This window comes from Mustela erminea, chromosome 19, assembly GCF_009829155.1.
Source record: "Mustela erminea isolate mMusErm1 chromosome 19, mMusErm1.Pri, whole genome shotgun sequence".
NCBI classification, from domain to species: domain Eukaryota; kingdom Metazoa; phylum Chordata; class Mammalia; order Carnivora; family Mustelidae; genus Mustela; species Mustela erminea.
The window spans coordinates 25,869,337-25,893,969 of record NC_045632.1 but is presented as its reverse complement, the minus strand read 5'-3'; the positions used below and the strand labels follow the sequence as shown (position 1 = coordinate 25,893,969).

Sequence of the window (24,633 nt, the reverse complement as noted above, 5' to 3'; positions counted from 1 at the left end):
TGGAGACAGAATATACTGCTGCCCTAAGACAGAAGAAACCTACAAGTGAATATAGGCAGCCATGGCTTCCTGGGGTAGAGACTCATGAGCAGAAGTCACCTTGGGAACCAGGGCCGGGGTGGTAAAACCTGTACTGTAATTGTGCTGGTAGAGGCACAGTTAAAAATTGAGAGTTAAAGCTCTGAGAGTATACAGCTCCAGGAGGAAGTCATAAGTAGTTCCCCACTATATACTGAGATTTACCTGCAAAAACTCCACCAGGTTCCCATAGAAAATGTCTGAGGAAAATCTCCTATGTCTTCCAGAAGGGGGAGGGGAAAAGAAACCATTCTGAAATACAACTATCTGTGCTTTCTAAATGTTCTTTTTTTTTTTTTTTTTTTTTTCTAAATGTTCTTAAGCTAGTTCACTTTTACAAAAGACCTACACTACTACCTGTTTTCACTAACTGAAAGAAATCCAATAAGGGTTTTCAATTTTACAAAAACAAACAAACAAAAAACAGCCATTACTATACTAATGCAAGTCTTTTGTGAAAGCAAAGTGGTGTAATACAAACTTTGAGAAAGTGGGGGATAATCTTCACTTTACAGATTAAGGCTTACAAAAGGTTCCATAGGAACACTCTACTTCCAGACTGTGGGGGAAATCTCTACATTGGAACATTTTGTTTTTCATAACAAGGCCTCAAATTAGTTAACCAGACCTTGACTAACCAGACCTTGCCTATTAGGCCCTAACTGACCTGGGGAAAGGGAAATACCAACGCCAGTCAGCTCTACCCTCCCACATGAAGAAGAGAAATACTTCTGCCCAAGGTGAGAGGGAAAAAAAAAATATGAGATATACTTGTGAAGTTCATAGTCCAGAGCCACAGGCTAACTAAAAGACTAGACCTGATTAGGATTACAGAATACTTTGCATCCTTTCCCCTCATATCTCACAACCACATTACTAAAGGCCTATTTACAATAGTTATTTTTTTAAAAAACCTCACACAATCTGAAGAGACAAAGTAAACATCAGAACTATATATGACAGGAATATTGGAACTATCAGACAAAATTTAAAATAACTGACTAATTATGATATGGAATCTGTCGAATGAAGTAGTAGTAAACAAGAACACATGGGCAATGTAATCAGAGACGGACATTCGAAGAACAAACTCCTCAACAATGCTAGATATAAAAAAATACTATAATAGAAATTAAAATGCCTTTGATGAACTTATCAGATATCAGCACAACTGAAGAAAGAATCTCAGCCAGAGGCTATATAAACAGAATTCTTGAAAACTGAAAAGCGAAGAGAACAAAGACTGAAAAACACAAAACAGAATATTCAAGGGCTGTGAGACAACTAAAAAAGGTGTAATATACATGTAATTGGCATATCAGGATGAGAATAAAGAAAAAAATAGAAGAAATATTTTAAATAATAACAACTAAGAATACCCCCATATTAAAAGTCAAATACCAAACCACATATAAAGGAAGTTCAGAGAAGATTAAGTATGAAAAATATCCCCCAAAACGACACCTCAGCACATCATTTTCAAATAACAAAAAACTCAAAGTTAAATAAAAAAAAACCAGAAAAAAATAAAAGGAAACAATAATGTTACCTATAGTAGAAGAAGGCTAAGAATTACATTCGACTTTTTATCAGAACCATTCAAGCGAGATTGGAATGAAATACTAGAAGTGCTGAGAGAGAGGGGGAAAAAACCCTCATCAACCTAGAATCCTATACCCTGTGAAATTATCCTTCAAGAGTGAAGGAGAAATAAAAACTTTTTCAGGTAAACATAAATTGAGGAAATTTGTTGCCAGTAGGCCTGTCTTGCAAGAAATGTTACAAGTTCTTTAGAGAGACAGAAAATAATAAACAGAAATTCAAATGTAAATAAGTGAAGGTGAGGGACACTTGGGTGGCTCAGTCATTGTCTGTCTTTGGCTCAGGTCATGATCCCAGGGTCCTGGGATCGAGCTCCACATTGGGCTCCCTGCTCAAAGGGAAGCCTGCTTCTCCCTCTCCCATTTTCCCCTGCTTGTGTTCCCTCTCTCTCACTTGTCTTTCTCTGCCAAATAAATAAATAAAATCTTTTTAAAATTAAAATAAATAAATAAATGAAGGTGAAATAAAATTCTTTATTTTTATTATTCTTAATGGATTTAACAGATAACAGTTCATTCAAAATAATAAATAGCAACAATGTAATTGATTATATATTTTTATATCTAAATGTACCCTTATATATAAATAAAGTTAATGACAGCAAAGATACAAGGAAGGAATTAGGGTTATTTTGTTATTAAGAAATACCACACATGAAATGGTACAGTGTTAGTTGAAAGTGGACTTGGATTAGTTGTAAATGTATATTACAAACTCAAGGGTAACAAGTTAAAAAAGTAAAAAGAGGTATAATTGATATGCTAAGAGCGTAAGTATGTATCTGGAAGCTGAATTGCTTAATTATAGACTAAGTGCACTTTCGACTTTACTAGATGTTGTCAAAATGCCCTGCATGGTTTAAAAAAGAAAACTGGTGACCAATGAGGTCATGGCAGGTAAGGCTTCTAGGAACTGTTTTTAAATCCCCTTCTTCTTTCCCAATTCTTACTAGTGTAGACATGATAACTAGATGAACAGCACCTTTATTAACGATTATTTGGATAAATGTCCCATGTTAAAAACAGCAGAATAGGAGAAAAGCCAGTCTATATCTTTGATGACACTGATCAGCTAATGTTAAAGCTCAGGACTTCCAACCACCAAAAATATTGGTACATGAAATAAAGCTTACATCTGTTGAAAGCACTCTTTGTTGGGTTTTCTATTACTTATTGCCAAATGTAACTTAAATTATATATTATCCATGATTCATTTCACATTTTCATTTCTTCACCTTTCCTCTTTCTCTGCTCTTCCCTTGCCAGCTGGAGTTGGTCTGCAATTAAGGATCTGAAAACTTCCCTGCCCACTTAATCAAAAGTAGTATATTTGTCATTCTCTATCAGGCCATGCTATTTGAATTTGCTACATTGAATCTTATCTTTCATTCTATTTTAGTAAGCTTCTGCCAATTTTCCCAACTAAAATGTAATTTCTACAAGGCAGGGAGGTGCCTTGTCTGTCTTCATCATTCTGTAACCCTAGTGCCTAGAATAGTAATTTCTACATGACAGCAACTCAATTTGTTGAAGAAATGGTTAATGACCTAAAACCATTTTAAAAAGAATTTGATTTTTCACATACTACCTCCGTCAACTTTTATAAAATTATAGCAACCTCATAAAACTTAATGGGAAGCTTCCCCTGTTTTATCAGAAATTACCCCTTCCTTTAAACTTTGGTGGGTTTCCCTACAGAACTAGCTGGAAGAGTTGTTTTTCTGGAGAGCTTGAGAGGGAAGGGGAAAGATTTCTTACCAATAATTTACTTTTCTCAAAGACTGTAGATCATGCATTCCTCAGAGGGTAAAAATCGGTTTTCAGAAGCAAAAGGAAAAAATCTTACTTATTAGAAGAGGGCGTGGCCCTGGAATACTCAACTCTACCTTGACAAAATCTTATTCCCTAATTTCTCACATTACAGAAAACTTACATAGTTTTCCCCACTCTGGAGGGCAACAACAACAAAAATGTTAAGAAATATCTTAATATAATTCTATTTTATTTTTCTACTTCTTAAGTTAGTATTAGTAACTATATTAGTTACCATAGCAACATACTGAGAGAGGTATTTATTTTCTCATAGTTGTGGAGGCCATATACCAGGATCAAGATGCCAGCAGATTTGGTTTCTTCTAAGGCCTTTTTGACCTACAGGTAGGTCACACTCTTGCTACTTTGTCCTCACATGATTATTCCTCTAATCACATAGGCCCCTGGTTTCTCTTGTATGTTCCAACTCCTTCCTCTTATAAGGACACCAGTCAGACTGTATTAAGTCTCACCCTGTGGGCCTGATTTAAACTTTCCTCTTTAAAGGCCTTATCTCCAAATACATTTGGAACAGCCATATTTCCAAACAAGACCACATTTTGAGATATGGGGCCTTTGGGTTTTAATATATAAATTTGTAGAAGCTAGAGAGGGGGAGGCACAAATCAACTTATAACAGTAACTTAGGGTTTTCCTAGAATACATTCCATTTGGAATCATTTTGATATTTATTGCCAAATAATTTCTTATGGTATAGTCTCTCTCTTTAAATGTCTACTTATTTGTAGTTATATTCTCCTTTCATTCCTAATATTATTCATATGTCCAAAAGTATTTCTTTTCTCCTGGGCAAATTTTGTTAAGAGGTTGGTTTAAATTATTAACCATTAAAAAATCCAATTCTTGGCTTTGTTGGCAATCTCTATTCTAACTTCATATTTTATATAATCATTCCTATTTTTATCTTTATTACTTTCTTCCTTGTACTTGCTTCATGTTTATAGTATTCTTTTTCTGAATTTAAAAATAGGATACTTAACTTGCTAGTTTTTCATTGTAACTCTTTTCTAATATGTGCATTCAAAGTTTAAAAATTGCCTACTAATAACTTCACAGCTACATTCCACAAGTTTTGGTGCATAGTGTTTCACTGTCATTCCACATTATTTCTCAATTTCCATTTTCATTACTTCTTCAAAATCATAAAACAGAAGTGTATATTTTGTTTCCAAAAACAGGATACTTAGTGGATATCTTTTACCTATTAACTTCTAAATTTAATGTGGTCAGAGAAAATATCCATTTGTTCTTTGTTACTCATTTAGTCTTTGTCGAATTTTGTAGAGACTAATTGTGCTAGTCAAATAATATATATTATAATTTTGATTTTTCTTGTCTTCTCAGTTTATCATTTTCTAAGGGAAATGTGTTAAAAATCTCCCACCTGTTCCATTAAATTTTTGTTTTATGTACTTTGAGGATATACTGTTAGGTTTATACAGCACTATTTCATCTTCACAGAGAAATGTTCCTTTGATCATTAAGCAATGTCCCTTTTTACACCTTTACCTTAAACATATGGGGTAAAAAAAAAAAAAGACTGCTGCAAAAAGAAAACCCCCCAATACAATGGCATTTTAAGCTATAATTGATTTCTTATACCGTACAGTTTGTCTATGTGTAATATAGTCTTGTTTACTTATTTGTTTTAAAGCAGTCCTTTTCTCAGTTTTGAAGACCTGGATGAAGGAGGCTCTTCCTGTGTTAAGATAGAGGATTAAGTACTGATTATGTTCATATCTCAGCCACTTCCCTAACTGGGTTCTCACACTCCATGCATTTTGCACTCACCCTAATTACTTCAGGACTTAGATACCATAAAAATAGAGACAGACCCTGGGGCCCACAGGAGTACTGAATTAGCCAGTACAACAGAGACTACAAAACCTAGTTAACTCCACCCTCCTTGCTATACATAAATTGTCTCCTATAGTTGCATCTTGTTACCATGTCCTCAGTTACAAACCCCAGTGTGGCCCTACATAGGGGCTTTCTCATTTAGAGCTATAAACAGAGTTGCACATTTCATCCATCTGAGTGTCACTATGTTGTTTTAAGCAATCAAAATAATTTTCTTAACTGATAAAAACCATAAACCTTCTAAAACACAGACTGGCATGGCAGCTTAGTTCCACAATGTCATTTAGAGACCCAGGCTTCCTCTATTACTTGTTCTATAATTTACTAGGGGTTTTCTAGGTGGGGCAAGGAGGGCAGTGGGAGGGGAGAATGTATTTTTATCTATTCTAAGACTCATGTTTTCATCAATTCAGATATCAATCACCACTTCTTCAAATATTCTTCAAATATTGCCTTTCCCCAATTCTCTTTACTGGTTATTCTTATGAATCATAAGAATAACCTTCTTATGCGGTATATATATACAATGGAATACTATGCAGCCATCAAAAGAAATGAAATCTTGCCATTTGCAATGATGTGGATGGAACTAGGCGGTATTACGCTTACCTAAATAAGTCAATCGGAGAAAGACAACTATCATATGATCTCCATGCAGCATGGGAGGTTTGGGGGGTAGGGAAAGAATAAATGAAACAAGATGGGATCAGGAGGGAGACAAACCATAAGAGACTCTTAATGTCACAAAACAAACTGAGGGTGGCCAGGGAGAGGGGGGTGGGAAGAGGGTGGTGGAGTTATGGACATTGGGGAGGGTATATGCTATGGTGAGTGCTGTGAAGTGTGTAAACCTGGCAATTCACAGATCTGTACCCCTGGAGCTAATAATACATTATATGTTTATAAAAAAATAAAAACAAATAAAAATAAAATAAAATAAAAAAGCATTTATTTAAAAAAAGAATGACCTTCTTATTCTATCCTCAACTATCTTAAATCTGTTTTCATATTTTCTTTTTACCTCTCTGTTCTCCCAAAACCATCTTCCAGTTCATAAATTCCTTCTTCAACAATGTCCAATCTACTCTTTACTACTAACTTTTTAGTTGTTCTTTAATCTTTATTTCTAATAATCACTTTTGGTTCTTTTTCATATATTCTTTATTTTATCTAATATTAATATTTAACAATTTAAACATTTTTATTTTAGAGTCTCTTAAAAACAGTTCTGTTACCTAAAATTCTTGGCATGCAAGCTTTCCTATCTGCTGTATGTGGTTGTTTTGAATAATTTCCTCATGTAATTTGTAATCATTTGTAATTATTATTTGTATTATTTAACTTCTTTCAGTAAAGGTTTTCATTTGTGGATATGTACCTAAGAAGCAATTTTACCTTTGTATCAGACCACATATCCACATATGGCACAGGCTTAAAAGTTTCAATTTAGGGTCCTAGACAATAGTAGCTTCCTATTCTCTAGGCCAGTGACCTGAGGTTTTTTTTTAAATTCTCCTTCTAGAGGACAGTTCTTTTTAAGTTCATGCACAGAATTCACATGCAACATCTTGTCTTGAATGAGCCCAGGCAACAACTCTTGTTTCAATGTGACCTTTTAAAAACTCAAACTCTTGGCCCATAAACTCTATGACAGGGATTGCACAACTAAACATCCTTCTCTTCATCTAGACCCTTGAAATATGATTTAATAGTTCTTTCGAACAAGAGGTCAGACACATGATTTACTTCAGCCACCAGAATGTGACACAAGTGAGGGTGTGCCAAATCTGAGCCTCTGCTTCGAAAGGCCTTACATGCATCTGCTCTCTCAGATCCTTAACTTTCCCTTAAGAATAATTCTAGCTCCTTTCTGGAGGTTGATAGACCACACAGAGCAGAGATGGTTTATATCAGTTAATGTCATCTTTAATCAGCTGTCAGTCTATTAACTAGTCATAACATGCATCAGTGAGCTCAGGTGGCCAAGCAGAATTGGCAAATCAGCAGAACTGATCAGCTCTTCTATAGACCAGTAGGGAACAAAACTTGTAAATAAGACACTAAATTTGGCGGTACTTTGTTAAGAAACTGTAATAGCTAAGTGATACAATATATCTGAATCTATTAGGTCCCTGAGCTTACCCAAATCACCAAATCAAATACAAATCTGCTAATTTCCTTATCATTTCTGGCATCTAGGAATCTCCTTTTCTTTCATTTATGCTTGGTCACATAGTTTTTTTTTTTAATAAATTTTGTTATAATTTACCTAATAGTACATATTTTTGGAGTTAAATCTGCTTATTCAGTTGTATTATCACATTTACAGAAACATGACAAAAATTTCTCATGACAAGTACTCAACTACCTCTCTTGGGTTGTTCCCAAACACTTGGAAGTGAACCTTCTTCCAGTTCCTAGAATCATCGATGTTCTTTCCCAAGTTTGGTGATTTCTACATAGTATTTCTCCCTAATATATTCTTTTCCTACTGCTTCGCCCACCTATAATTCCTACACTGCCTTCAGATATCAACCTGGATGAGGAAATTCCCTAAAAGAAAAACCTTCACTGATTTCTTAAGTTTGGATGAGCTATCTTATTCACCATTATATCACATTACCTTCTTATACATGAAAGGTCCACAAGAAATATTTGTTGGAAAAAAAAATCATATATTTACACCTCAGTAAACACCAACAGAAAAACCAATTATCCTTTCCATACTTCGGCATTGTTGAAGAAAAAGCCCTCCCTCCCCTAAAACAGGGATCATTTTTATGCATAAATTCCAGGAATATTAAAATTTAAAAATTAGTCTTTCCCAACTGAACTATACCCTGCACTCTTCTCCATATTAAAATAGTTTGTCATTGATAAGGACTTACTCTTCTAACTCTGTTATACTGTTACTGGTGACAAGTGTAGGGGCATTCAATTCTAAAGAATCTTCATCCAGGGATTTCAGAAAACAAAATTTTTGTCATCCTAATAAAAATTCTACTGAAGAAAACCCACATATCCTTTGCCAGATTCAGGACACTGCAACCAAATAATAACTATGAAATAGCAAATAATATAATTTGACCTAAAATTCCCATAAAAAGCCTTTACAAATTTTTAAGTGAGATAAGCAGAATTTTGAAATTCTAAAAAGAAAAATACTGAAGTCTTGAGACTTACCAGTCAGGCATCAAGGGATATCAAATACCAATAAAGGAATTTCATAGCTGGAAAACAATATCCTAAAGAGTATTATTCACAGATCAAATATTTAAATTCTAACTTTAGCACCTCATCTTACCATCAGTGACTTCATTACCAGGGCAGTGGAGAACCTGCAACTAATAGCAACAAAATCAAAATGCACTAACGTTGCAAAGGAAGAGTTAAGAAACAAATAAAAATAGGTAAGTCACTAAAAAGGTTTTTCCTGCCATACTACAGGATATTAATGACTTTTAATTCTTGACAAAAATTATAGGAAGATTATATATCCTAAATGCTATTTGATTACATGGAAAGAGAATTGTTCAAAATTTCAGTAACTTGCAGAAGATCTTGCCTTCCTCTCAGAGTAATTTGGAATAATTCTGAAAGTTCAATTTTATGCTTTAATTCAAGAATGGTTATTCAAAATTGCTTTGTAGCTAAACATGATATATTTTAGTTTGACCAATGCAAATGAATTCTAGTCATAAAAAGTCATTTCATTGTCAAGTAGAAATATTTGTCACAAATGATATTTAACCAGGGAACATATTTCTTCATACCATTTAACAGATTAAAAATTTTTAGACAAGTAATTCAGCCATTCACTAAACTAAAATATTAGCATTTCCTGAAGAAATAGAAATAAAGACTCTGACTATATGTACATTTAACTTGTATATAACCTAAAGGTTATAACTCTTTGTTTATTAACCATAAACATCAGAAAAATAAATGCATTACTACTAACAATTACTAGTATTATATTATTTTCCTAAAATAGGTAATATAGAAAAGTGAATCCATATTAAACAATGACAATTTTATATAGTTAAGATAATTTGTATATATTTCTGCAGTAAGAGAAGTGGCTATTCCAGCTTACTGTGGCTCACGAAATTATTGGTATTTTTTAATCTATCAGTTTTATTTCAGTAATAACTAACATTTGAGAATACATCTTTTGGTGACACTATTCTTTTCAAAAAATTTTTATTAACATATAATGTATTATTAACACCAGGGGTACAGGTCTACCAATCGCCAGGTTTACACACTTCACAGCACTCACCATAGCACATACCTTCCCCAATGTCCATAACCCAACCACTTTTTCCCTACCCACCTCTCCCCAGCAACCCTCTGTTTCTTTTGTGAGATTTAGAGTCTCTTATGGTTTGTCTCCCTCCCAATCCCATCTTGTTTCATTTATTGTTTAATTAGGTAAAGAAATGTATGCCAACATACTGTAGGCTTAATTTTTTTTTAATTCCCCAAGTTATAATATTATCCTGAAGTGGGAAGCTATTGTAACAATTAAAAATTCATTTTAATCCTATTGGAACATTATTTAAATTTCCCCATCTCTCTTAACTCCTAACAACACTACATAGACAATGAAACAAATGAACAAAATTCAATTCATAAATTTCTAAGCTTATATAGGGAACTAGGAACACATTTTTATATTTGGGAAATATTTTTATTTTGTTGGCAAAAATAGAATAAAACTGTTATTTTTAAATATTTGGAGACTGGATTGGAAAAGAGCTCAAGAAATCATCATACCAACCATATCTTTCTAGGTGTGTATGGTTCTAGCATCTATTCTAAAATATTTACAATGAAGCAAGCATTACAAGGCCCTATTTTTCTAACAGTAACAAACCTGAACCTCCTCCAATGTCTGTAAATTCCCCATAGATTATAGCACCCCAACCTAGATGCAATATTGGAAAAATGATTTGTGTGATGGATGATGATAATTTGTGTTTAATTCTTTCTATAGCACATCATAACCAAGATACCTCTTAAATAATGCTGTAATGCAGCATGAATATGTGTAAAGGATCACCACAAGGGAAGGGCAAATTGCCATTTAAGGTATGCAGAAAGGTTTCAGGAACATGAACATTTCAAGAGACAGAACATGGGACAGAGTAGGTATGGGAACACAGAGTGTTAGCAGTGGTTACACAATGACTCGGATGACTGGACTAGGGCTCAAAAGAACAAACTTTTTACAACAAGTTGGCTTATAAGACACTAAATTTCTCAGGAGATACCACAAGCAAAATACAAAAATGAGGTAAAGTAAGCTTTCTTTCATCAGGAAAAGCTGGGTTTTGAAATGAGGGAAAGGAGATGGAAGAATACCTAAAGGAAAATAAGTTCCTGATTCTTACACAAAATCATTTTATAACATTGTGAAAATTCAACATACTGTACATGATAGGCAAAGATAGGAAACAACCATGTGCAGTAACTAAGGTAGCCATTAGCCAGTGCTTATTGAGTATTTACTATGTACCTAGTCCAATTTAACTTTCAGTGCAAAATACATACCAATTTTGAAGACTTAGATAAAAATGTAAAATATCAACATAATAATTTATATTTATTACATGTTGAAATAAAGATACTATCAGTATATTGCATTAAATAAATACATTATAAAAAGAAATTTCATCTGTTTTTAATGTAGCCACTGTAAATTTTAAACTATGTAAGTGGCTCACATTACATTTCTATTGAACAAACCAACTGTAGAGGAAGGAAAAAAAAAAAAAAAAGAAAAAAGAACTTACTTTCCCAGCCTGCCTCCTTTGCTGGAAGTACCTTATATAAGGCATAAGCAGGAATTTGCAGAGGACTTTTGGGAAAGATTTTGAGATTTCTGATTTTTTTTTAAAGGCTATTTCTGAGAAAAACTGGTTAACACACCACTTTTATCAACCTTCCCCCTTCTTTTTTGCCATGATGCCAGTAGAGCAGCCATTTGAGATAAAGAGAAATAGACCAGTCAAATATCTACAGGCATCATATTATATGAGAAAAAATAAGCAACTTTTCATTTAAGCTACTTTAGTAAATTCCAAAAGATACAGGATAAATTAGCCTATCCTTTCATAAAGAACTATAATTTCAGAAAGCCAAGGATGAAAGATAAATTTCAAATATTCATAAAACAAGCTTTATTAAATACAAAAACCCTAAATTTATTCAGTAACAGTCATATATCCAACACAAATATAAAAAGCAGGGTTTTTTTATGTTCAATTAGCCAATATACAGCACATCATTAGTTTTTGATGTAGTGTTCACTGATTCGTTAGTTGCATATAATACCCAGTGCGCATAACAACATGTGCCCTCCCTTAATACCCATCATGTGGTTACCCTATTCATCCATCCCATCCCTCTTATAACCCCTCAGTTTGCCAGACGATGTCCAGAGTCTCTCATGGCATGACTCCCCCCGGATTTCTTCCCATTCAGTTTTCCCTCTCTTCCCCTATGGTCCTCCCAGCTATTCCTCCATCCCACAGATGAGTGAAACCATATGAAAAGTCTTTCTCTGCTTCACTTATTTCACTTAGCTTAACTCCCTCCAGATCCACTCATGTTTATGAAAATGTTAGGTATTCATCCTTTCTGATGGCAAAAATATTCCATGGTATAAATGAACCACATCTTCTTTATCGATCGATTTATCTATTGAAGGACATCTTAGCTCCTTCCACAGTTTGGATATTGTGGACATTGCTCCTATGAATATTGGGGTGCATGTGGCCCTTCTTTTCACTACATCTGTATCTGTGAGGTAAATACCCAGCAGTACAATTGCTGGGTCAGAAAGAAGCTCTTTTTTTCCCATTTTTGAGGAACGCCAATACTGTTTTCCCAAAGTGACTGTTAACATCTTGCTTTCCCACCAAAAGTGTAAGAGGGTTTCCCATTCTCCACATCCTTGCCAACATTTGCTATTTCCTGCTTTGTTAATATTTGCATTCTAACTGCAATATTGTATGGTGGTATCTCATTGTGGATTTGATTCGAATTTTCAAATATTGAAAATTTTTTCATGTCTGTTAGCCATTGGTATGTCTTCTTTGGAAAAGTGTCTATTCATGTCTTCTGCCCATTTTTTGATGGTATTATTGGGTTTTGGGGTGTTGAGTTAGAGAAGGTTTTTATAGATCTTGGATACCAGCCCCGTTATCTGTAATGTCATTTGCAAATAACTTCTCCGTTCCATGGGTTGCCTCTTAGTTTTATTGACTGTTTCCTTTGCTGTACAGAAGCTTTTTATCTTGATGGAAGTCCCAAAAGTTCATTTTTGTTTTTGTTTCCCTGGCCTTTGAAGATGTTCTTGAAAGAAGTTGTGTGGCCAGTGTCAAAGAGGTTACCACCTATGTTCTCCTCTAGGATTTTGATGGATTCCTGTCTCACACTGAGGTCTTTCATCCATTTTGAGTTTATATCTGTGGACGGTGTAACGTAATGATCCAGTTTTATTCTTCTGTATGTAGCTGCCCAATTTTCTGAGGACCATTTATTGAAGAGATTGTCTTTTTTCCATTGGATATTCTTTCCTGGCCATTACTTAAGGGTTCGTTTCTGGGCTCTCTAATCCATTCCACTGATCTATGTGGCTGTTTTTGTGCAGTACCTTGCTGTCTTGATGAGCACAGCTTTGTAGCATAGATTGAAGTCAAGCATTGTGATGCCCCCAGCTTTGGCTTTCTTTTTCAACATTCCCCTAGCAATTTGGGATCTTTTCTGGCTCCATTCAAATTTTAGGATTGTTTGTTCCAGCTCTGTGAAAAATATCAGTGGTCTTTTGACAGGGATTCCATTGAAAGTGTAGATGGTTCTGGGCAGCATAGACATTTCCAAAATGTTTATTCTTTCAATCCATGGGCATGGGATGTTTTTCCATCTCTTTGTGTCTTCCTCAATTTCTTTCATAAGTGTTCAGTGGTTTCTAGAGTATAGATCTTTAAATTCTTTGGTTAGTTTTATTCCTAGGTATATTGGTTTTTGGTGCAGTTTTAAGTGGGATTTATTCCTTAATTTCTCTTTCTTCAGTCACATTGTTAGTGTATAGAAAAGTGACTGATTTCTGTGCACTAGTTTTGTATCCTGTCACATTGCTGATTTGCTTTACAAGTTCTAGTGATTTGGAGGTGGAGTCTTTTGGGTTTTCCACATCCAAGTTTCACGTCATCTATGAAGAGCAAGAGTTCAACTCCCTTGCCAATTTTTTTTTTTTAAAGATTTTATTTATTTATTTGACAGAGAACACAAGTAGGCAGAGAGGCAGGCAGAGAGAGAGGAGGAAGCAGGCTCCCTGCTGAGCAGAGAGCCCGATGCGGGACTCGATCCCAGGACCCTGAGATCATGACCTGAGCCGAAGGCAGCGGCTTAACCCACTGAGCCACCCAGGCACCCAACTCCCTTGCCAATTTGAACGCCTTTTATTTCTTTTTGTTGTCTGATTGTTGAGGCTAGAACTTCTACTACTATATTGAACAACAGTGGTGAGACTGGGCATACCTGTCCTATTCCTGACATAAAGGGAAAAGCTCCCAGGTTTTCCCCAGTGAGAATGCTATTTGTTGTGTGCTTTTCATAGATGGCTTTTATGAGATTGAGGTATGTTCCCACTAACCCCCCACTATGAAGAGTTTTAATCAAGAAAGGATGCTGTATTTTCTCAAATGCTTTTTCTGCATTGAGAGGATCATGTTTCTTGTCTCCTCTTTTGTTGATGTGATCTATCACATTGATTCATCTGCAAATGTTGAATCTCCCTTGCATGCCAGGAATAAATCCCAACTGGTGGTAGTGAATAATCCTTTTAATGTACTGTTCGACTGTATCGACTAGGAACTTGGAGAGTATTTTGGCATCTATCCATGTTGACCAGGGATTTTGGTCTGCAATTCTCCTTTTTGTTGGGGGACTTTGCCTGGTTTGGGGATCAGAGTAATGCTGGCCTCACAGAAACAGTTTGAACTTTTTTCTTCCATTTCTATTTTTTGAAACACCTGCAGTAGAATAGGCATTATCTCTTTAAATGTTTGGTAGAATTGCCCTGGGAAGCCACCTGGCCCCAGACTCTTGTTTTTAGGGAGACTTTTGATAACTGTTTTAATTTCCTTGCTGGTTATTGGTCTGTTCCGATTGTCTATTTTTTCCTGTTTCAGTCCTGATAGATTATAAGTTTCCAGGAATGCATCCATTTCTTCCAAATTACTTAGCTTGTTGAAATATAACTGCTAATACTAAGTGCTAATAACTGTCTCTGTTTTCTTGGTATTGGTCGTGATTTCTCCCCTTTTGTTCCTGATTTTATTGATTTGGATCCTTTCCCTTTTCTTTTGATAAGTCTGGCCAGAGGTTTATGGCCTTATTAATTCTTTCAAAGAACTAGCTTCTAGTTTTGTTGATCTGTTCTACGGTTTTTCTGGTTTCTATTTCATTGATCTCTGCTCTAATCTTTATTATTTCTCTTCTCCTGCTTGCTTTAGGTTTTATTTGCTGCTCTTTGTACAGCTCCTTTAGGTCTAAGGTTAGCTTGTGCATTTGGGACTTTTCTACTTTTTTGAGAGAGGCTTGGATGGCTGTGTATTTCCCCCTTAGGACTGCCTTTGCAGTATTCCGTCAGTTTTGGACTGATTTGTTTTCATTCTCATTAGTTTCCATGAATTGTTTAAGTTCTTCTTTAACTTCCTGCTTGACCTGTTCATTCTATAGCGGGAAGCTCTTTAACTTCCAAGTGTTTGAATTCCTTCCAAATTATTTCTTGTGATTGAGTTCCAGTTTCAAAGCATTTTGGTCTGAAAATATGCAGGGAATAATCTCAGTCTTGAGAAAAATGAGTATTCTGTTGTTTCAGGGGGAAATGTTCTGTATATATCTACAAAGTCCACCTAGTCCAATGTGTCATTTAGAGCTCTTGTTTCTTTGTTGATCTTTGGTTTAGACCATCTGGCCATTGCTGAGAGTGGAGTGTTGAGATCTCCTATTAGTATAGTATTATCAATATGACTATTTGGGTGAAGAGTTGGTTTATGTAGTTGGTTGCTCCCATGTTGGGGGCATAGGTATTTACCACTGTTAGATTTTCTTGTTGGATAGGCCCTTTAAGTATGATATAGTGTCCCTCTACATCTCTCACAACAGTCTTTGGTTTAAAATCCAATTTGTCTGATATGAGAATTGCACCCCAGCTTTCTTTTGATATCCATTGGCATATAAATGGTTCTCCATCCCCTCACTTTCAATCTGGAGGTGTCTTTAGTTTCAAAATGAGTCTCTTGTAGACAGCATGTGAGTGGGTTCTGTCTTTGTACCAGTGTGCAACCCTGTGCTGTTTCATGGAAGCATTGAGGCCCTTCACATTGAGAGTAACTATTGAAAGGTATGAATTTAGTGCCATTGTACTGCCTATAAAGTCCCTATTTCTATAGATCATCTCTGTAGATTTCTGGTCTATAATACTCTTGGGGTCTTTCTTCTTTTATAGAATCCCCCTTAATATTTCTTTCATGGCTGGCTTGGCGGTCACATATTCTTTCAGTTTCTGCCAGTCCTGGAAGCTCTTTGTCTTGCCATCTGTTCTGAGTGACAGCCTTGCTGGATAAAGTATTCTTGGCTGCATTTTCTTCTCACTTAGCACCCTTAATATGTCTTGCCAGACCTTTCTCGCTTGCCAAGTTTCTGTGGATAAGGTCTGATGTTTTTCTGATATTCCTACCTCCATATGTAAGGAATCTCGTCTCTGTAGCTACTCTCAGGATAGTTTCTTCAGCTGTTTTATTTGCAAGCTTTACTATTACACGTCAGTGTATTGATCTATTTTTTACTGATTTTAGAAGGGGCCCTGTCTGCCTCTTGGACACAAATGCTTGTTTCCTTCCCAGATTAGGGAAGTTCTCAGCTATGATTTGCTCAAATATACTCGCATACGCTCAAATATACTCTCTAGATGTCTCTCATCCCTCATCCTCTCAGGGATCCCAATAGTCCTGACACTGAAATGTTTCAAGGCATCATTAATCTCTCTAAGCCTTTTCTTATGGGCTACTGCCTGCCTATCTCTGTTTTCCTCAACTTCCTTCCTTTCCATCAGCTTATCTTCTAGATCACTTATTCTCTCTTCTGCCTCATTTACCCTGGCTGTTAGAGTAGTCAGCTTAGACTGTATCTCATTCATAGCATTTTTAAGTTTGGCCTGATTAGATATTATTTAGATTAGAGATTCTATATTTTCACTGGTGCTTTTTTCAAGCCGAGCTATTGACTTTATGATTGCTATCCTGAAGTCTATCTCTGACATCTTTCTTATATCTGTATCAATTAGTTGGGGGACATGGTCTCTGATTCTTTTCTTTGTTGGGTGTTCCTCTTCCTAGTCATTCTATTGAGGGATAGTTGAGTGAATGAATAGAGTCCAAAATATCAGCTACAACTCAAGCAAAATGCACCCTAAAAAAATCCAAAATGGTCAGAAGCTACTACAGATATACAAACAAAGCCAAGAGGATGCAAAACAACCTTAAAAAAAAATGGAGGGGAGGGGAAATACTATAATCTCTCTGGGTGGACAAAGCAGGGTGATCTACTTTTTTTCTTCGTCAGTGTAGCTAAAAGATTCATTCTTTCTTTTCTATCTTTTTTAAACACTGTTCCCTATTCAAAGGGACTCTTATTTCTCAACTTATGTTCTTAAGTTGCTTTTTAATTTCTATTTTTTTCCACATCTACATTTTATAGATTTATGCCTCATACTAGTCCATTTTTAACTCTACTCAATTTTATCTTGAATATATATATACATATATATATATATATAGCATCATTAAAGAAATAAAAATTATTAAAAGGAACCAAAATGAAAAAAAAGACAAAAATGAGAGTAATGGTATTCAATAATTTTACTACAATCACTCCAAATTGTTCTGCAATTATGGAATAAAATTATAAACAAGTAACAGAGGGAAAAGGAAAATTGTTACATTCACAAATATGTGAAAATCAAATATTACACTATTAAATAATCAATGAACCAAAGAAGAAACCACAAGGGAAGTTAGAAAATACACAAGGATGAACAAATACAAACCAACAACAATGAATGTAAAGATAAACCAGCAAAAAAAAAATTCCAAGTCAAAGTAGAAATAGTAAAAAGCATAGAGAGAAGGATAGAAAAAAAGAGGTGAAAAGATATGGGACAAGATGAAAAGATATGGAAGAAGGTGTAACAACTATGTATTCGGTGCTTCAAAAAAGGAAAATAGAAAAAAGGAATGTAACACAAACAATTATCTGAGTATAAACCAGCTGAAAATTTTCCAAATCTTATGAGAGACATTAAGTTCAGATATGAAAACTTCTACAAATACCAAGGATTATAAATACAAAGAACAGCACAACTAGCACATCTTAGTAAAACTAATAAAATGAAAGACAAGGAAAAACAGTTTAAAGTTGCCCAACAAGAAAATGTTTTCCTAAAAGCAACAACAGAATTACACTGGATTCACACATAAAAAAACAATGGAAGCCAGAAGATAATGTAATGATATATTTGAAGTATTCGAAGAAAATAACTCAACCTAATAAAAGTAAGACATTTTTAGAAAAATAGTAAGTCAGGAAGAGCCAATAATCCCACAGAACAACCTAGGAAAGAAAGATGATCATCACAATGGTACATGTGAAGATTATATGTATATGAATGGATACACAGTTCTATATTGTTGAATACAGCAATAGTATTAATGTTTTGTGCAACTTAAAATACATGTAGATTTGGGGCACCTGGATAGCTCAGTCGGTTAAGTGCCTGACTTTTGATTTCGGCTCAGGTTGTGATCTCAGGGTCATGAGATTGAGCCCCCCCATCAAGCTGTATGCTGGGTGTGGAGTCTGCTTAAGATTCTCTCTCTTTCTCTCTCTCTTTCTCTCTCCCTCTCTCCCTCTTCTCTTCTCTTCTGCCCGTCAAAGCCCACTCACTCTCTCTTAAGAAAACAATTCTTAAAACTTATGTAGAATTAAAATAAATGTCAACAATAGTATGTAAAACTAAAATGTGCTAAGGGTTTTCAAAGGTCTGAAAAACAGTCAAAATATAAATATTGAGTAGATCCTAGTAAGTTGAGGATACTATGATTTCTACAATTACCACTAAAAGAATAATAAAATAAAAGCTTAATGAGCTTATGGAAGGAGGGATGCTACTGTAACAAATACTTACTGAATCCAAAATGATATAAGAAAGGAGAAAAAAAAATACAAAGAACCGATGAAACCAACAACAAATAGAAATATGAAAGACTAAAACCAAGACAAAAATTTACATTAAATTGTAAATGAACTGAGTCCTCCAGTTAAAAAGAAAAGACTGCATACTAGATTTTAAAAACAGCATTAACTGTATGATACAAAGGATACACTATAGAAATACTAGTCAAAAGAAACTGCTCTAGTTAAAAAAAGGTGATTTTAAGAAAGAAATTTTATGAGTTGAAATGGGACATTGTCAACTCAAGAAAGTATAACAACTTTTATGCTGAATGAAATAAGTCAAATAGAGCCAATTATCATATGGTTTCACTTACTTGTGGAGCATAAGGAATAACAAGGAAGACATTGGGAGATGGAGAGGAGAAGTGAGTGTTGGGAAATCAGAGGGAGAGACAAATCATGAGAGACTGTGGACTTTGAGAAACAAACTGAGGGTTTTGAAGGGGAGGGAGGAGGGAGTTGGGTGAGCCTGGAGGTCAGTATTATGGAGGGCATGTATTGCATGGAGCACTGGGTGTGGTGCATAAATAATGAATTTTGAAACACTGAAAAAAGTTAAATTAAATTAAATTTTTTAAAAAGAGGCTATGGGTGTGGGAGGGCAAGAGTATATCAGAACTTTTTGTACTTTTTTCTCATTTTTGCTGTGAACCTAAAACTTCTCTAAAACACAGTCTGTTAATTGGGGAAAAAAGTATATTCATGTTCTCTGCTCTTTTTATTGTCTTCTTTAAATTCTTTTTAGATGCAAACAATTTCATTTCTTCAAAAAAAAAGTATAACAACTTTAAATCATATGCATGTAGTTTTACGTATATACTTATGTGTGTATACATACACACATATATAATCAGAAAGTTACAGAAATGGAGGAAAAAATTCAATCATAGCTGGATACTAAATGAACATAACAGACAGAAAACTGCACAACACATAAAAAATATGAAGAGCCTGATTAACACAGTGTACTTAATTAAAATAAAGAACACTGAGCCCACTAGCATTTTTGTATTTCTATGAAATACTAACTAATAATGACCATATGCTGAGTCATAAGCAAATCTCAACAAATTTTTATGGATCAGAACTGTATAGAATATGTTCTCTGACCACTTAAGATTTAAACTATAAGTCATATCAAAGACAGAAAATAGCCAAATATTTAGAAATTAAGAAATATATTTTTAAATAACTCATTGGTAAAAGAAAATATCATAATGGTGATTGGAAAATATTTTTATTGAATGAAAATAAAATTAAAGCATAAACTTTTAGAATGAAGCTAAGCAGGGAATATTTAAAGCCCTAAGTATATACATAAGGCAGAAAAAAAAGCGCAACAAAATCAATAATCTAATCTTCCATATAATGAAAAACCCTGAAAAGGGAAAAATTAAAAAGAAAGTAGAAGAAAAGAAATAAAGATATCAGTAGAAATGAATGAAACAAAAAACATATAGTAGAGAAACTCAAAAAAAAAATTCTTAAAAAAAAAAGGCAGAAAACTGGTTTTTTAAAAGTCTAATAAAACTGAAAAACTTTAAGCAAGTCCAAGCAGAAAAGAGAGATGTCACAAATTATCAAATTGAGGAATTGAAAAATAGGACAACATTACAGAACCAACAGTTGTTAAAATGATAAAAGGATTATTATGAAAAAATATATGCCAATATATTTGAGGGTTTAAATTGAAAGAAAAATTAAAATACAATTCACTGCAACAAAGAAATCAAAGAGTACTTAACTATACTTGGATCTTTTTATTCCTTCAAACTGTTGTATGAATTAAGAACTATGATTTAATATTTATGTTTTCTTAAAACATATGCTTAATAAAGGTCAAAGAAACAAAGTAAAAAAAGTTATACTTGATGATTTTCATAATGGGTTTTAAAATTTTTTAAATTTCAATTCAATTTATTAACATACAGTATATTATTAGTTTGAGAGGTAGAGTTCAGTGATTCATCAGTTGCCTATAATACCTAGTGTTCATGACATCAGGTGCCTTCCTTAATGCCCATCACCCTACTACCCTTCCCCCATCCTCCTCTCCTCAAGTAATTCTGTTTGTTTCCTATGGTTAAAAGTCTTTTGGTTTATCTCCCTCTCTGATTATGTCTTTTTTTACTTTTCCCTTCCTTCCTCTATGCTTTCTGTGTTGTTTCTTAAATTTCACATATGAGTTAAATCATATAATAACTGTTATTCTCTGATTGATTTATGTGTAGTTAAGTAAACTGGCATCATTAAAATTTGGTTAATAACACCTATGAAGATCATTAAGATGCCAAGACACCTCAGAAAAAGAGTACCTAAGAAGAAATAAAAGAGGAGGAGTCAAGATGGCGGAGAAGTAGCAGGCTGAGACTGCTTCAGCTAGCCGGAGATCAGCTAGATAGCTTATCTAAAGATTTTAAACACCTGAAAATCCATCGGCAGATCGAAGAGAAGAAGAACAGCAATTCTGGAAACAGAAAAACAACCACTTTCTGAAAGGTAGGACCGGCGGAGAAGTGAATCCAAAGCGACGGGAAGATAGACCCCGGGGGGAGGGTCCGGCTCCCGGCAAGCGGCGGAGCAACGGCGCACAAAATCAGGACTTTTAAAAGTCTGTTCCGCTGAGGGACATCGCTCCAGAGGCTAAACCGGGGCGAAGCCCATGTGTGTTCAGCGTAGCCTCAGGTCCCGCAGGGTCACAGAAGGATCAGGGGTGTCTGAGTGTCGCAGACCTTGCGGGTATTGGAACGGGAAAGCTGGCTACAGAGACAGAGCCGACAGTAAGCTCACCTTACTTGAACTGGTCGCAGGCTCGGTGAGCTCGGAGCGCGGCCGGAGGTCAGGCAGACAGGAGTAACTGGGCGCTGTTCTCTGAGGGCGCACTGAGGAGTGCGGCCCTGGGCTCTCGGCTCCTCCGGGCCGGAGACCAGGAGGCCGCCATTTGTATTCCCGTCCTCCGGCACTCTACGGAAAGCGCTCAGGGAACAAAAGCTCCTGAAAGCAAACCCGAGCAAATTACTCACCCCAGCCCCTGATAAGGGCGGTGTAATTCCGCCTGGGGCAAAGACACTTGAGAATCACTACAACAGGCCCCTCCCCCAGAAGATCAACAAGAAATCCAGCCGAGACCAAGTTCACCTACCAAGGAGTGCGGTTTCAATACCAAGGAGAGCAGTAGAATTCCAGAGGAGGAGAAAGCCAAGCACGGAACTCATGGCTTTTTCCCTGTGATTTTTTTTAGTCTTGCAGTTAATTTTTTTTTTTCTTTTTTTTCTCGCCTTCGGGTAAAAATTTTTTTTTTTTAAACTGTTACCTTTTTCTTTTTTAACGATTTTTTACTAGTTTATCTAATATATATATTTTATCTTTTTTACATTTTTCTTAGGTGTTTTCCTTTTTTTTTAAATTCTTTCCTTTTCTTTTTTTTTTCTTTTTTCTTTTTTTTTTCTTTCATCCTTTTTGAACCTCTTTTTATCCCCTTTCTCCCCCCTCACGATTTTGGGTCTCTTCTAATTTGGTTAAAGCATTTTTCCTGGGGTTGTTGCCACCCCTTTAGTATTTTACTTGCCCCTTCATATACTCTTATCTGGACAAAATGACAAGACGGAAAAATTCAACACAAAAAAAAGAACAAGAGGCAATACCGAAGGCTAGGGACCTAATCAATACAGACATTGGTAATATGTCAGATCTAGAGTTCAGAATGACAATTCTCAAGGTTCTAGCCGGGCTCGAAAAGGCATGGAAGATATTAGAGAAACCCTCTCGAGAGATATAAAAGCCCTTTCTGGAGAAATAAAAGAACTAAAATCTAACCAAGTTGAAATCAAAAAAGCTATTAATGAGGTCCAATCAAAAATGGAGGCTCTCACTGCTAGGATAAATGAGGCAGAAGAAAGAATTAGTGATATAGAAGACCAAATGACAGAGAATAAAGAAGCTGAGCAAAAGAGGGACAAACAGCTACTGGACCACGAGGGGAGAATTCGAGAGATAAGTGACACCATAAGACGAAACAACATTAGAATAATTGGGATTCCAGAAGAAGAAGAAAGAGAGAGGGGAGCAGAAGGTATACTGGAGAGAATTATTGGGGAGAATTTCCCCAATATGGCAAAGGGAACGAGCATCAAAATTCAGGAGGTTCAGAGAATGCCCCTCAAAATCAATAAGAATAGGCCCACACCCCGTCACCTAATAGTAAAATTTACAAGTCTCAGTGACAAGGAGAAAATCCTGAAAGCAGCCCGGGAAAAGAAGTCTGTAACATACAATGGTAAAAATATTAGATTGGCAGCTGACTTATCCACAGAGACCTGGCAGGCCAGAAAGAGCTGGCATGATATTTTCAGAGCACTAAACGAGAAAAACATGCAGCCAAGAATACTATATACAGCTAGGCTATCATTGAAAATAGAAGGAGAGATTAAAAGCTTCCAGGACAAACAAAAACTGAAAGAATTTGCAAACACCAAACCATCTCTACAGGAAATATTGAAAGGGGTCCTCTAAGCAAAGAGAGAGCCTACAAGTGGTAGATCAGAAAGGAACAGAGACCATATACAGTAACAGTCACCTTACAGGCAATACAATGGCACTAAATTCATATCTCTCAATAGTTACCCTGAATGTTAATGGGCTAAATGCCCCTGTCAAAAGACACAGGGTATCAGAATGGATAACAAAACAAAACCCATCTATATGTTGCCTCCAAGAAACTCATTTTAAGCCCGAAGACACCTCCAGATTTAAAGTGAGGGGGTGGAAAAGAATTTACCATGCTAATGGACATCAGAAGAAAGCAGGAGTGGCAATCCTTATATCAGATCAATTAGATTTTAAGCCAAAGACTATAATAAGAGATGAGGAAGGACACTATATCATACTCAAAGGGTCTGTCCAACAAGAAGATTTAACAATTTTAAATATCTATGCCCCCAACGTGGGAGCAGCCAACTATATAAACCAATTAATAACAAAATCAAAGAAACACATCAACAATAATACAATAATAGTAGGGGACTTTAACACTCCCCTCACTGAAATGGACAGATCATCCAAGCAAAAGATCAGCAAGGAAATAAAGGCCTTAAACGACACACTGGACCAGATGGACATCACAGATATATTCAGAATATTTCATCCCAAAGCAACAGAACACACATTCTTCTCTAGTGCACATGGAACATTCTCCAGAATAGATCACATCCTCGGTCCTAAATCAGGACTCAACCGGTATCAAAAGATTGGGATCATTCCCTGCATATTTTCAGACCACAATGCTCTAAAGCTAGAACTCAACCACAAAAGGAAGTTTGGAAAGAACCCAAATACATGGAGACTAAACAGCATCCTTCTAAAGAATGAATGGGTCAACCGGGAAATTAAAGAAGAATTGAAAAAAATCATGGAAACAAATGATAATGAAAATACAACGGTTCAAAATCTGTGGGACACAACAAAGGCAGTCCTGAGAGGAAAATATATAGCGGTACAAGCCTTTCTCAAGAAACAAGAAAGGTCTCAGGTACACAACCTAACCCTACACCTAAAGGAGCTGGAGAAAGAACAAGAAAGAAACCCTAAGCCCAGCAGGAGAAGAGAAATCATAAAGATCAGAGCAGAAATCAATGAAATAGAAACCAAAAAAACAATAGAACAAATCAACGAAACTAGGAGCTGGTTCTTTGAAAGAATTAATAAAATTGATAAACCCCTGGCCCGACTTATCAAAAAGAAAAGAGAAAGGACCCAAATAAATAAAATCATGAATGAAAGAGGAGAGATCACAACTAACACCAAAGAAATACAAACTATTATAAGAACATACTATAATATAAAGATTCTTGATCCAACATCTAAAATCCAGTATCTGATTATATGAATAAGCCATTTTCATAAAACGAAAACTAAGTTTTAAAAAGTAAAAGAAAAAAATATTCTCAGAGAT

General features: G+C 35.3%; 1 protein-coding gene across 2 annotated transcripts in view; it reads right to left on the bottom strand.

Moving 5' to 3' along the window:
- Positions 1 to 24,633, bottom strand: part of PHKB (phosphorylase kinase regulatory subunit beta) — a 241,324-nt gene that overhangs the window by 152,501 nt on the left and 64,190 nt on the right. The gene's annotated exons all lie outside the window — the stretch shown is intronic.